At 43.0% G+C, this 15,199-nt stretch overlaps 1 protein-coding gene across 3 annotated transcripts in view; it reads left to right on the forward strand.

Moving 5' to 3' along the window:
* Positions 1–14,810, forward strand: part of OXSM (3-oxoacyl-ACP synthase, mitochondrial) — a 43,776-nt gene extending 28,966 nt beyond the window's left edge. For all 3 annotated transcript variants that reach the window (XM_040433160.1, XM_040433162.1, XM_040433161.1), the window contains exon 4: positions 14,789–14,810. The gene's annotated coding sequence lies outside the window, so the exon portion shown is untranslated. The remainder of the gene's footprint in view (positions 1–14,788) is intronic.
* The last annotated feature ends 389 nt before the right edge of the window (positions 14,811–15,199 follow it).

Here is a 15,199-nt window from a genome sequence, read left to right on the forward strand (position 1 = left end):
TTTTTTGGTGATTATCATGACTCCTTGGGGGTCCAATGTTTTTGATATTATTCTGTCCGGTTAATATTGGTTGACACCTGGACCTATGAATCAAAGTGTGTGGGGAGGCAGTTGCAGAGAGAGCAGAGCCTCTAGGTGTAATGGCAACGCCCCCGTTGCTTCTTGAGGCTCATTTGCATATATTAAAACATAATTTTTTTCAGCCATGCGGGCACATATGAACATGGGACCAACACAGATACCTTCAGCTGCCAAGAGCACATGTAACAGGTCAGCTAGTTTCATAGGTACAAATCTGCTGACAGATGCCCATTAAACATGATGGAAGCCCTTGAAAGCCAATGGATCAGTTTAGGCATCAGATCGGTTAAAAAAACGAAATAAAAAATAGATGTTTGAAAAGATTAAGAAACATGATGTGAACAAGCCCTTATTGATCCTGATTACAAGGCAATAGTTAAAAAAAAATTCATTCTCAATTTTATCATTTCTAGACTAGAAATTGGAAACTTGGATCCTGACATATTTCTATGTAAATATGTATTGTATATGGAGAATTAATATTTTTGAAGGCAATTATGAGCAGTGATGGCCAGTTCGCATTGTTCGCCGGCGAACATATGTGGGCTGCCATGTTTTTTCACAAGTCCAGCGATGCACAGGTAAGCCCTTACCTGTGCCTGTGCACGAGCCGGTCTGAAAACAAGTGCGGTCAGCGGGAGCAGGCAGTTCCGAGAACAGCCACCAGGGGCCTTCATCGGGCTGTTCTCGGAACTGCCTGCTCCCGGTGACCGCATTTGTTTTCAGACCGGCTCGCGGCACAGACACAGGTAAGGGCTTACCTGTGCCTCGCCGGACTTGTGAAAAAAGATGGCAGCCCGCATATGTTCGCAGGCGAACAATGCGAACTGGCCATAACTGCTTATGAGTATGAAACATTCTGGCTGTACGTCATGAGGTGTGTAATAAATGAGCTGTAGTGTTGTTTCAGTCTTTTTCTTTTTCTTAGACCCCTTGAATACCTGCTTTTCATTTACTAAAGTGCTGAATATGCTTTATGTAGATGTAAATCATACACATAGGGCCAGATTTATCATTACTCTGACAGCATTTTCACACATGGCTAAAGTCAGTTTTAGCCAAGTCAGATTTATGATCGGCCCTTTAAGACTGTAATAAATGTGGTTTGACGGTAGTAGTTTATCCGTCAGTAAGCAGCTTTACAAAAGTCGCACGTCCTTACGAAAAAGTCGCACATCTTTACGAAAAAGTCGCATGTTCTATTAAAAAGTCTCATAAGATAAGCATGGTCCTCACTGGAGTGAAATTGCGCATTTTTTTGCGACTTTTTTGCAACTTTTTAAATAGTCCCAATTGTAAATCTGTCTAGAGATTCATTTACATAAGAAAACACGCCCACTTTCAGAAAACTAGCGAGCATAGTGCAGAGCAGAAAAAAGTTGCAAATTTGTGCGCAGTTTTAGCGTTTGCGCATTTTTTTTGCGACTTTTTCACTCCATTATTCTGACTGGAGCTAATGATAAATCTGGCCCATAGTGTATACACTGGTCTAAGACTTTGCACTACAGTTTACACTCCGAAAAGTATATCCTCTGGATAGGTCATCAGTATCTAATTGGTGGGGGTCAACACCTGAGACCCTCAACCATCAGCTTATTGAGAAGGCAGCGGCACTGTGCTTTTGGTATCGAGCTCATCCCCATTCACTTCAAAGGGGCTGAGGTGCTCCTAGGCCATGTGAATGATGAATGTGTTGTCACTGGCCTAGGAAAAGCGGAGAGCAGGCCTTCGCAAACAGCTTATCTGCGGGGGTCCCAGGTGTTGGACCACCACCGATCAGATACTGATGACCTAGGATAGGTCATCAGTAGAGATGAGCGAATTTCATATTTTGAAATTCGCTCACACTTCGTTTGGTGGTAAAAGGTGAATTGCGTTATGGATTCCGTTACCACGGACCATAGCGCACTTCTATGACGGAATACATATTGCAAAACGGATCCGTCCCATTTCCGTTATGCAGGGGAGTCCTCCCCTGATTAACGGAAACGGGACAGATCCGTTTTACAGCCCATAGACTTAGATTATGACGGAATGAATAACGGAATGCCTCTAATGGGATTCCATTATGCATTCTGTCATAGAATTGCGTTGTGGTCCATGGTAACGGAATCCATAACACAATTCACCTTTTACCACCAACCGAAGTGTGAACGAATTTAATTTTGGTCAATATATTTTTTTTTATTAAATTTCTATTTCTCTGCTTTTAAAACCTCATATAATAATTATTACTCTATATTTCCCATATGTCTACTTTTATGTTTGGATCATTTTGTGAATTGTATTTTTTGGGAATGTTAGAAGGCTTAGAAGTTTAGAAGCAAATCTTGAAATTTTTCAGAAAATTTCCAAAACCCACTTTTTAAGGACCAGTTCAGGTCTGAAGTCTCTTTGTGAGGCTTACATAATAGAAACCACCCAAAAATGACCCAATTTTAGAAACGACACCCCTCAAAGTATTCAAAACTGTTTTTACAAACTTGGTTAACCCTTTAGGTGTTCCACAAGAATTCAAGGAAAATGTAGATGAAATTTCAGAATTTCACTTTATTGGCACATTTTCCATTTTAATCCATTTTTTTCCAGTAACAAAGCAAGGGTTACCAGCCAAACAAAACTCAATATTTATTGCCCTGATTCCGTAGGAAAGGAACACCATATGGTTTTTGAAGGGCAGATTTCACGGGATAAGGGAAACTACGGGATAAGGTGGCAGTTTGTTGGTGCTATTTTAGGGTACATATGATTTTTGGTTATTCTATATTACAAAAAAATAGCTGTTTTGGCACCGTTTTTATTTTTTGTTATTTACAATGTTCATCATGTTAAGATTATGTGCTATTTTTATAGAGCAGGTTGTTACGGACGCGACAATACCAAATATGACAACTTTTTTGGTTGTTTGTTTCAGTTTTACATAAAAAAGCATTTTTGAACAAATGATTTTTTCCATATTCTGAAAGCCATAGTTTATTTAAATTTTTGGGAGACTGTCTTATGTAGGGACTTTTTGTGATGTAAGGTGACCAAAAATGGCTTTTTTGACAGGTTTTTTTTAATTTTATTTTTTACGGTGTTAACCTGAGGGGCTAGGTCATGTGATATTTTTATAGAGCAGGTCGTTACGAAAGTGGCAATACCTAATATGTATACTTTGTTTTATTTATTTCAGTTTTTACACAATAATATTTTTGAAACAAAAAAAAAAAAAATCATGTTTTAGTGTCTCCATAGTCTGAGAGCCATATTTAAAAAAAAAATTTGGGCGATTGTCTTAGGTAGGGGCTCATTTTTTGCGGGATGAGGTGACGTTTAGATTGGTACTTTTTTTGATCGCTTGGTGTTGCACATTTAGTGATGTAAGGTTACAAAAACTTTTTTTTTAGCACATTTTTTTTTTTTTTTGACGGTGTTCACCTAAGGGGTAAGGTCATGTGATATTTTTATAGTGCCAGTCGTTACGGACACGGCGATACCGAATATGTCTGTTTTTCTATATTTTTTTTTTACAATTATATGTGTTATATTTTGGGAAAGGGGTGTTTTACTTGAAACTTTTTTTTATTATGGAAAACACTGTTTTTTGTTTTACTTTTTTTTACTTTTTATTTTTGTCCCTCTTTGTGATTTCAACTCCTGGGGGTCTGATACCCTTTATAATGCATTACAATACTTCTGCATTGTAATGCATTGGCTATAAGTGTATTACACACTGTAATACACTTACAGCCTGTGAGATCCTAAGGAAGGCATCGGGCTGCCATCGGGTCCCCGTCACAGCAGCGCGGGGACCCGATGGATACCGCATGTGCAGTGCAAGGATTAATGCGCCGGCATTGGAGTTTTCACCGATGCCGACGTATGCAGCAGGGACCCGGCTGTCAGTGACTGCCGGGTCCATGCCGCTGATTGGGGCGGGCGTAGCTCCTGCACCCACCCCATCAGCATGCCTTACATGTACGTCACTGGTCCTTAAGTCACGGCCAGATATGATGTACATGTATATCACGGGTCCTTAAGGGGTTAAATTTGTTTCCAATAATAGTATCAATCGTTTTTTATTAAGAATCTTTTGCAATTTACATGAACAAACAAATAAGGACAATACAGAAACAAGCAAAATAAAAATAAAGTAAAAAGAACATCATATATGATGTCGCTCACCAGTAGAGTACATCAGCACAAATGGTCAGCTACAGTTGTTACTATATTCCATCAGGTAGAGGGGTAGCATGTTTTCAAGATAACCATGGTAACCATTGGTTGTGGGCTTTTATCCTGGATTGCAAGGATGGTGCGTAAGATAGTTCACATTGCATATGAAAGTTAAGCAACTGGGCTACTTCTGAAAATTTGGGCATATGAGGGAGTTTCCAATTTCTGGCTATGACTTTCCGGGAGGTAGTGAGGATGTGGGCAACCACCCATCTGAATTCAGAAGGGATGTGTCACGTACGGGAGGAGTGTGTGCCACCCTGAGCTCTACCCTCACCTCTGTCCCTGCCTACTTGAACAATCTGCCCTAGGCGACGGTGTACAACTTGACGGCGGTCCCTAATCTGAGTACGAGCAGGGTCTTAACCACTTAACGACCCAGGACGAGAATGCTCATCCTAAATAGCCGGCACTTAGCGCTAGAGGACGAGCGTTCTTATCCTGCAGTCGTTCCTCCCCCCGCGATCAGCGACAGAGATCCGGCTGTTACTGACAGCCGGATCCCTGCTGCATCCACCAGCATCGGCGATAACGCCAATGCCCGTGGATTAACCGCGGCATATGGGAGGTTTGCGCTCCCTCACCTCATCCATCGGGTCCCCGCGCTGCTGTGGTGGGGACTCGATGGTTGCCATGGCAGCCCCAAGCCATTCCAAGGCTTGGGGCCTGGCATGTACGGAAGCCTAAGAGGCCCAGCCCCCAGGCTGGGTCTCCTAGTCAACTGTTAGCGTCTTACAGTGTAAGACACTAACCGTTCAATATAGCACAATACAGATGTATCGTGCTGCATTGAAACAGGGATCAGACCCTGTAATGTTGAAGTCCTAGAGTGAGACAAATAATAAAGTGAAAAAAAAAAGTTTATAAAAATTTACGTTTTACCAAAAAAATTAAGTTTCAAGTAAAAAAAAAAAAGCGTCCTTTTCCAAAAATAAAGTAAAAAAGAATTGTAAAAAATAGGGAAAAGACATATTAGGTATCGTCGAGTCCGTATCGACTAGCTCTATAAACATATCACATGACCTAACCCCTCAGATAAACACCATAAAAAATAAAAACTGTGCTAAATAAACAATTTTTTGGTCACCTTACATCACAAAAAGTACAATAGCAAGCGATCAAAAAAGGCGTACGCCCACCAAAATAGTACCAATCTAACAGTCACCTCATCCCGCAAAAAATGAGCCCCTACCTAAGATAATCGCCCAAAAAAATAAAATAAATATGGCTCAGAATATGGAGACACTAAAACATCATTTTTTTTGTTTTAAGAAAGCTGTTATTGTGTAAAACTTACATAAATAAATAAAAAGTATACATATTAGGTATCGCCGCGTCCGTATCAACCTGCCCTATAAAAATATCACATGACCTAACCCCTCAGATGAACACAATAAAAAATAAAAACTATGCTAAATAAACCATTTTTTATCACCTTACGTCACAAAAAGTGTAATAGTAAGCTATCAAAAAGTCATATGCACCCCAAAGTAGTGCCAATCAAACCGTCATCTCATCCCGCAAAAATCATACCCTACCCAAGATAATCGGCCAAAAACTATAGTATACATATTAGGTATCGCCGCGTCCGTGACAACCTGCTCTATAAAAATAGCACATGATCTAACCTGTCAGATGAATGTTGTAAATAAAAAAAAAAAATGTGCCAAAACAGCTATTTCTTGTTACCTTGCCTCACAAAAAGTGTAATATGAAGCAACTAAAAATCATATGTACCCTAAACTACTACCAACAAAACTTCCACCCTATCCCGTAGTTTCTAAAATGGGGTCATTTTTGTGGAGTTTCTACTCTAGGGGTGCATCAGGGGGGCTTCAAATGGGACATGGTGTCAAAAAAAACAGTCTAGCAAAATCTGCCTTCCAAAAACCGTATGGCATTCCTTTCCTTCTGGGCCCTGCTTTGTGCCCGTACAGCAGTTTACGACCACATATGGGGTGTTTCTGTAAACTACAGAATCGGGGTAATAAATATTTTGTTTTGTTTGGCTGTTAACCCTTGCTTTGTAACTGGAAAAAAAATCTTAAAATGAAAAAACTGCCAAAAAAGTAAAATTTGGAAATTGTATCTCCATTTTCCATTAATTCTTGTGGAACACCTAAAGGGTTAACAACGTTTGTAAAATCCGTTTTGAATACCTTGAGGGGTGTTGTTTCTACAGAATCAGGGCAACCCATATAGAGTTTTGTTTGACAGTTAACCCTTGCTTTGTTCCTGGAAAAAATTGATTATATTGGAAAATTTTCCCAAAAAATCAAAATTCTTAAATTTTATGTCCATTTGCCATGAAGTCTTGTGGAAGACCTAAAGGGTTAACAAAGTTAGTAAAATCAGTTTTGAATACCTTGAGGGGTGTAGTTTCTAAAATTGGGTCATTTTTGGGTGGATTCTATTATGTAAGCCTCACAAAGTGACTTCAGACCTGAACTGGTCCTTAAAAAGTTGGTTTTTGAAAATTTCTGAGAAATTTCAGGATTTACCTCTAAACTTCTGAACCTTGTAACGTCCCCCCCCCCCCCCCCCCCCCCCCCAAAAAAAAATGTAATTCCCAAAATGATCCTAACATGAAGTAGACATATGGGAAATGTAAAGTAATAACTATTTTTGGAGGTATTACTATGTATTATATTAATATGTATTATAGAAGTAGAGAAATTGAAACTTGGAAATTTGCAAATTTGGTATTTTTTTTATAAATAAAAATGAATTTTTTTTACTCCATTTTACCAGTGTCATGAAGTACAATATGTGACGAAAAAACAATCTCAGAATGGCCTGGATAAGTCAGAGGGTTTTAAAGTTATCACCACATAAAGTGACACTGGTCAGATTTGCAAAAAATGGCCTGGTCCTGAAGGTGAAAATGAGCCCAGTCCTTAAGGGGTTAAAGGTAAGAATACAATAAAGGAGAAAACAACAAACAAAGTGACAGGCAGGCACTGAGGGGTTCATCAAATATCAAAGTCAAGCCGAGGTCAGGAGCCAGGAGAAACAACAATACAAAAGGGAAAAGCAAGTTCGAGTCAAACTCACCCTGGGGTCAAAGCCAAGAGGTCACGTCAAATGCAGGAGGTAGCAAGAGAAAGGTCAAAATACGGAGGCGAGGTCAAAACACAAACACTAACAGACGATATGCTGGTGAATGAAATAAGACCAATCACAGGCAACCTGTGGCCAGCAGGCTGCCTGTTTAAATAGCCCTGGCTGGTGAGTCACATGACGTGGCCAGCGTCACGTGACTCACAGTACACAGCCCATTATCGGCGCTAGGCTCCTCTGCTGCTCGCCTGCTGCCATGGAGACGAGGGCGTAGGCTGTGTTCTTGACCCTCTCCTTGCGCAGCTTGGCACTGCGAAGGAAGCACATGTCACCGCCCCCTCGTTACAGTACCCCCCCTTCAATGAGGGGCCACCGGACCCATAGTGACTGGAGTGGGCTTCTCTGGATGGGCAAGATGGAATTTTTTTTACCAATCTGGCAGCATGCATCTTACTCGCCAGTACCCAAGCCCTCTCTTCAGGACCGAAACCCTTCTAATGAACTAAATACTGGAAAGAATTTCGGACCTTTCTTACATCGAAAATTCTAGAGATCTCAAATTCGAGTTGCCTGGCAACCTCCACTGGTGGCGGAGATTCTTGTGAAGGAGATAGAGGTGACACATTTTGAGTGCTGGCTCATTCCAGCCAGCCAAAGTGAACACACCATTTGCGGAATTGGGTACAGTACTCCCCTACTGGTCTGTTGCCCTGAGTAAGAGACTTCAACTGAGATTCTGCCACAGTCGCCCTATCAGGTTCTTCATAAAGTACACCTAAGGCCTGAAAGAACGATTCCACTGAAGCTAGACAAGGGGAGTCCGTGGGGAGGAAGTATGCCCATTCTTGTGGGTCGCCTTGCAACAAAGAGATAATAATCCCTACTCTTTGTTGTTCAGACCCTGAAGAATGAGGGCGTAAACGAAAGTACAATTTACAGTTTTCCCTAAATGCAAGAAAAGATCTACGATCCCCTGGAAAACGATCCGGCAGCCTAACATGGGGCTCAATATTTTGCAGGGAGGAGGTAGCTACAGGTGGGGTCTGAACCAATTCCTGCTGCTGTAACCTTTCCACCAACTCCTGCACCATTTGAGCAAGGTTATGGACCTGATCAGTAAGCACTCACATTGGGTCCATAATGAAGGTAAGGCCTCTGATTCTGTCACGTACGGGAGGAGTTCCACCCTCACCCTGAGCTCCACCCTCACCTCTGTCCCTGCCTACTTGCACAGTCCGCCCTAGGCGACGGTGTGCAACTTGACGGCGGCCCCTAATCTGAGTACATGCAGGGCCTTAAAGGTAAGAATACAATAAAGGAGAAAACAACAAAGTGACAGGCAGGCACTAAGGGGTTAATCAAAGTCAATATAAGCCAAGGTCAGGAGCCAGGAGGAACAACAATACAAAGGGGAAAAGCAAGATCAAGTCAAACTCACCTTGGGTTCAAAGCCAAGAGGTCACGTCAAATGCAGGAGGTAGCAAGAGCCAGGTCAAAATACGGAGCCGAGTTCAAAACATAACAAACACTATCAGATGATATGCTGGTGAATGAAATAAGACTAATCACAGGCAACCTGTGGCCAGCAGGCTGCCTGTTTAAATAGCCCTGGTTGGTGAGTCACATGACATGGCCAGCGTCACGTGACTCACAGTGCACAGTCCAACACAGCTGAGCACTGATCATCATTATAGGTGCTCAGCTCCTCTGTTGCTCGCCTGCTGCCATGGAGACGAGGACTCAGGGCGCCGGCGGTGCTGCGAAGGAAGCACACTTCGACGGCCCCTCGTTACAGGATGTCCTGTCCTATACTTAATATAGCTAATTCTGGGGTTAGTGGTATAATCAGGCCCGTCACCTCCTCAATCAGATCTGAGACTCTGCTCCATAAAGTCGTTACAGATGGGCAGTACCACCATATGTGGGAAGGGGAACCTCTGCTTCCACATAAGCGCCAGCATATACCAGAGAGTATGTAGGAAAGAAGTGTGCTATTCGATCTGGGGTCAGGTACCATCTCATTTGTATCTTTCTATTTTGCTCAGCGTGGTTTATGTACTTGGAGGCGGTTACTGGCCAATGCAGAGCAGTTAGCCATTTTTCCAGAGGGAATTCGCTACCTAGTTCTTGTTCCCATCTATTCATGTATGTGGGTTTAATCGTGATCTCAGTCGGTAGAATAGTTGAGTAGATTATGGATAAGCTAAAGGTTGAAGGGACACTATCCCCAAAGAGTTTTACAAGACCTTTGATTTTGAAGCCCAAGAGAGGGGGTAGACAGATAGTGTTTAATCTGGAGGTATTGGAAAAATACCTTGTTAGGGAGGTCAAACATATAGTGTAGAGACTCAAAGTCAAGGAGTCTCCCATCTTTATATAAGCAGCCTATGGTTGAGATACCCTTTTCTACCCAAATGGAAAAAGAGAGATTAGGGAGTAGCTATTCCAATGCTGCGATTGGAAGGTCTATTCCCCGCCGGTCCAGACATTTGCTAGTTTGTAAGAGGTGTTCCCATGCAAAGATGGAGGCATGCATTGTGTCCAAAAAGGGAGAGGAATTTGTATTACCTAAGACGTGAGCTGCCAGGAATGTTTTCAGGGATTTCCTCTTCACAAAATGTTCCTCAATCTGGATCCATTTTTGCACACTTAGCAGGTAGCCACCATTCTCTGACCTGATCTCCTAGACTAGCAATGTAATACTTATAAAGGTTTGGGACCCCCAGTCCACCTTTCCTCAAAAGAGGATATAAGGTAGAGGCATTGACTCTAGGACGTTTCTCCCCCCACATGAACTGTAGAACAGAGGTCTGTAATTTCTGTATATAGTGTTTGGCTATTTTTAGAGGTATGCACCAAAAGCGGTACAAAGTCTTTGGTAGGATTAACATCTTTACTGCATTTATCCTCTCGATCCAGGACAAGTAGATAGAGGAGTACTTAAGGTAATCCTTTCTTAGTTCGTCCACCAAAGCATTAAAGTTGAGGGGGATCACTCTTTTAATAGCAGGGGGTAATAGGATTCTCAGGTAGGTAATATGGTCATTAGTCCACTTGAACTTAAACCTCTGCTGGATGTGACCTCTGGCTTCATCTTGAAGATATAAGGGGAGAATGCTAGATTTGGAGACGTTTAGCTTATAATAGGATACATCAGAGAACTGCTGGAGAATGGAGGCAGCCGCCCCCAAGGAGTTGATTGGATCTGTTAATGATAGAATGACATCATCGGAATATAAGCTGATGACATGCGACTGATTCCCAACTCTAACACCAGCAACTTGGGGGGAGCACTTCAGAAGTTCGGCTAGGAGTTCCATCACCAGTGTGAAAACCAGGGGAGATAATGGGCACCCCTGTCTAGTCCCATTAGTAATTTGGAATGGGGAAGAAAGGAAGCCAGAGACCAACACCACTGCAGAGGGGAAAGAATAGAGACCCATAATGGCAGTAAGCATGTTTTGCTGAAAACCGAACTTGCGGAGAACCTGCTCCAGAAAACCCCAGTGGACCCGGTCAAAAGCTTTCTCCGCGTCAAGGGGTACAAAGATCTGAGGGGTTCTTGATATTTCTGCTACCTGGATCAGGTTCAACATTCTCCTAGTTCCATCTCTACACTGTCGTCGGGCTACAAAGCCCACCTAGTCTATTGCCACTAACGATGGCAAGACACGGTTGATACTTGTAGCAAGTACTTTAGCAAACAGTTTTAAATCGACATTTAGCAGTGATATTGCACGGAAGTTAGCCGGGGTGTTGGCTGGTTTTCCAGGCTTTGGCAGCGTGACCCATGTGACTTCCAGCATCTCCGGAGGCACAGGGCCAGAGCACAAAAATTGGTTGAATAATCGGGTCAAATAAGGGAGCAGTTCCAGGTGGAAGGCTTTATAATAATCAGCCATAAACCCATCAGGGCCTGGGGCCTTATGTGGCTTAGATGCCAATATAGCTTTTTGGATTTCTTCAGGGGAAATAAGACTATTGAGGGCCTTCACCTCCAAAGATGATAGAGAAGGTAAGGAAATAGCCTGTAGAAAGGCCGCAATGGAGACATCTGTGGGTTGGGTAGTTTGACTATCTTCTTTTATCTTATATAAGGTAGAATAATAAGACGACAAGGCTTCCGCTATCTGCTGGGGATGAGTGACAGTAGATGTATCGGCTAGAGCAGGAATGCCCAACCTGCGGCCTTCCATCTGTTATAAAACTACAACTCCCAGTATGCTTGGACAGCCTACAGCTATTAGAGAATGCTGAGAATTGTAGTTTTGCAACAGCTGGAGGGCCGCAGGTTGAGCATCCCTGTGCTAGAGTTAGCGATTCAATCTTAGTGGCAGCTGTTCTACGGTTAAGGCGTCTAGCTAGAAGGGCACCGGCCCTGTCCCCCATTTGATAGTGGTTAGCTCTCAATTTCCGCATGGCATATTCATGTTTATATAATAATAGTGCTCTTAACTGAGTGCGAAGCAACAATATCTGCTGTTGCAGTGAAGCGGTCGGGCGTGCCTCATGTTCTGCTTCTAAAACTGCTAGTTTATTAGTGATCTGGGTCAGTTGTTGTTCTCTCCCTTTTTTAAGTCTGGAGGCCTCTTTTAACAGTATACCTCTCATATAGGCCTTGTGAGAGCACCAAAGAGTCGACACAGAGACTTCTGTGGTGTCATTAAGAGCAAAAAAGGTTTGCAGTTCACGAATAAGCATATCCGACCGCTCCTTACTACGCAGCAAAGGCAGATTGAGCCTCCACGCAGGCAGAGGAGGTCTGGGGAGACCAGTGTCGACCGTTAGACTAATAGGCGCATGATCCAACCATGTAATGTTCCCAATTCCCATCTCAGACACTCCGACCAATAGGTCTTTGGAAACAAAAAGAAATTTAGGCGTGATTGAGATAGGTGTGCTGAGGACATGAATGTAAAATCTCTCTCCCAGCATGTTGGTATCTCCAAATGTCGTGGTAGCAAGTCTCTCTGAGCAACTGACGGATCTCAGGCCTAGGGGAGCTGGCCGCTCTGGAGCAATTAATGTGAGAGTTTACTGTTGAAGTCGCCCCCTATAATTACCGCCCCTACAGCTATTTTCTGCAATTTCTTGAAAAATCTGCGGAGATAAGAGATCTGGTTGTAATTGGGAGCATACAAGGCTGCAATGGTGTACAATACATCTACCCGATGTATCAGTAATGCCCCCTTTACACGGGTGACGCGGGTGAGGGCCTGTATGCGTTCAGGGTGCATTGCGGGAAACCCGCGCGAGTAGGCACGCAATTGCAGTCTGTTTTGTCTGCTATTGCATTCCGATGTTCAGTTTTTTCCGTACGAGTGCAGTGCGTTTTGCACGCACGTGAGAAAAAACTGAATGTGGTACCCAGACCCGAACCCAGACTTCTTCACTGAAGTTTGGGTTTAGTGTTATGTAGATTTTATTATTTTTTATTATAACATGGTTATAATGGAAAATAATAGCATTCTTTAATACAGAACGCTAAGTATAATGTCAATTGAGGGTTAAAAAATAATAAAAATATAACTCACCTCATCCACTTGATTGCACAGCTGGCATTGTCTTCTTTCTTCTTCTTTCAGGACCTGCAAAAGGACCTTTGATGACGTAATCGCGCTCACCGCGTGGTGAGGTCAGCGCAGGTCCTGCTGAATGAAGATAGAAGGATCTTTGATTACGTCATCAAAAAGTCCTTTTGCAGGTCCTGAAAGAAGAAGAAAGAAGACGATGCCAGCTGCTTGATCAAGTGGATGAGGTGAGTTAATTTTTTATTTTTTTTAACCCCTCAAGGAACATTTTACTAAGCATTCTGTATCAAGAATGTTATTATTTTCCCTTATAACCATGTTATAAGGGAAAATAATACAGAGAATAGACTTTAATGGGGTCCAGGGTTGCTCATCCCTATCATGTCCTAGCAACCATGCATGAAAATCGCACCGCATCCGCACTTGCTTGCGGATACTTGCTATTTTCATGCAGCCCCATTCATTTCTGCGTTGCATGAAAAACGCTGAATATAGAACATGCGATTTTCACGCAACGCACAAGTGATGCTTATCTGCACAGCCCCATTGAAGTGAATGGGTCCGGATTCAGTGTGGGTGCAATGCGTTCACAGAAAACCCGCCCGTGTGAAAGCCTAATACATTCATGCAGCCGGAAAGCCACAGTTGATCTGACCCCCACTGCTACCCCTGCTTTCCCCTTCTTGATATGTGGAGAAAATAACATATGAGGAAACATGCGATGTGAGCATCTGCGGGAGTCAGACTCAATTAGGTGTGTCTCCTGTGCCATAAAGATATCACAATGCGAGGATTGGACCTCCTTTCAGAGCAATGATCTCTTGAAAGGGGAGTTCAATCCCTTTACATTAAGAGAAATTATTTTCAAACCCATATAAGGCTACTTTCACACTTGAGTTCAGAGCGGGTCCGTCTGATGTCTGCACAGACGGATCCGCTCCTATAATGCAGACGTTTGGATCCGTTCAGAACAGATCCGTCTGCATTATAGTTTAAAAAAAATTCTAAGTGTGAAAGTAGTTCAGACGGATCCGTCCAGACTTTACATTTAAAGTCAATGGGGGACGGATCCGTTTGAAAATTAAGCCATATAGTGTCAACTTCAAACGGATCCGTCCCCATTGACTTACATTGTAAGTCTGGACGGATCCGCTTGCCTCCGCACGGCCAGGTGGACACCCGAACGCTGCAAGCAGCGTTCAGGTGTCCGCTTGCTGAGCGAGCGGAGGCTGAACGCTGCCAGACTGATGCATTCTGAGCGGATCCGCGTCCACTCAGAATGCATTGGTAGCTGGACGGATGCGTTCGGGGCCGCTTGTGAGAGCCTTCAAAGGGAGCTCACAAGCGGAGCCCCGAACGCTAGTGTGAAAGTAGCCTTAAATGAGCGAAGAGAGGATGCTGGAATGACCAAAGTCCCATCTCCCCAGACAGGTCTGTCCTATGAAGAGAGATCCCGTTATCCAGATTGCAGGGAGGAGAGCTGACTCATCCAAAGGCAGCATACAGTAAAGGGAGCGACAAAGGTGAATATAAAAATGGGAAAAAAGAAAAAATAACAAATAAATTGAAATAAACAGTGAAAATTTGCTAAAGTCTTATCTGCAGGCGATGTCATCAATTGCCAGGAGGTAGAATAAGGACCCTGAAAGCTTGTTCAGATCCGAGGTGGCTTTGAGATAAATACACACTGAGATCCCAGAACTCCACCCTTGAATTTTCACTCCGTTGCAGTGAATATTCTCTCTTCCAGCTGGGAGATATTCAACCACTCTGCACTGAAGCCTGAATGGTCAAACATCTGATTTCTTTATCCAACAGTACATGTATTTATGAGACATCATGGCGGGAAATTCCAGATGAAACTGGAATGAGTCACATGTGTTATTTGAAACAGTTAGGGTCCATTCACACGTCCGTAGTGTATTGCGGATCCACAATACACCCGGCCTGCTCCACCCATAGAACTGTCGATTCTTGTCCGCAATTGCGGACAAGAATAGAACATGTTTTATTTTTTGGAGGAACCGCGGCCCGTAAGCACATAGTGTGCTCTCCCCATCTCTTCCGGCCCCATAGAGAATGAATGGGTCTGCACCCATTCCCGATATTGCAAAACGGATGCGGACCCATTTGCGGACGTGTGAATGGACCCTAAGTCTACTTTCATACTCGTGTTTTGGCTTTCCATTTGTGATATCCGTTCAGGGCTCTCACAAGCGGTCCAAAACGGATCAGTTTGCATTGTAATGCATTCTGAATGAGAAAGGATCTGCTCAGAATGCATCAGTTTGCATCAGTTCTGTGACCAT

Source organism: Bufo bufo, chromosome 5 (genome assembly GCF_905171765.1).
Source record: "Bufo bufo chromosome 5, aBufBuf1.1, whole genome shotgun sequence".
Lineage (NCBI taxonomy): Eukaryota > Metazoa > Chordata > Amphibia > Anura > Bufonidae > Bufo > Bufo bufo.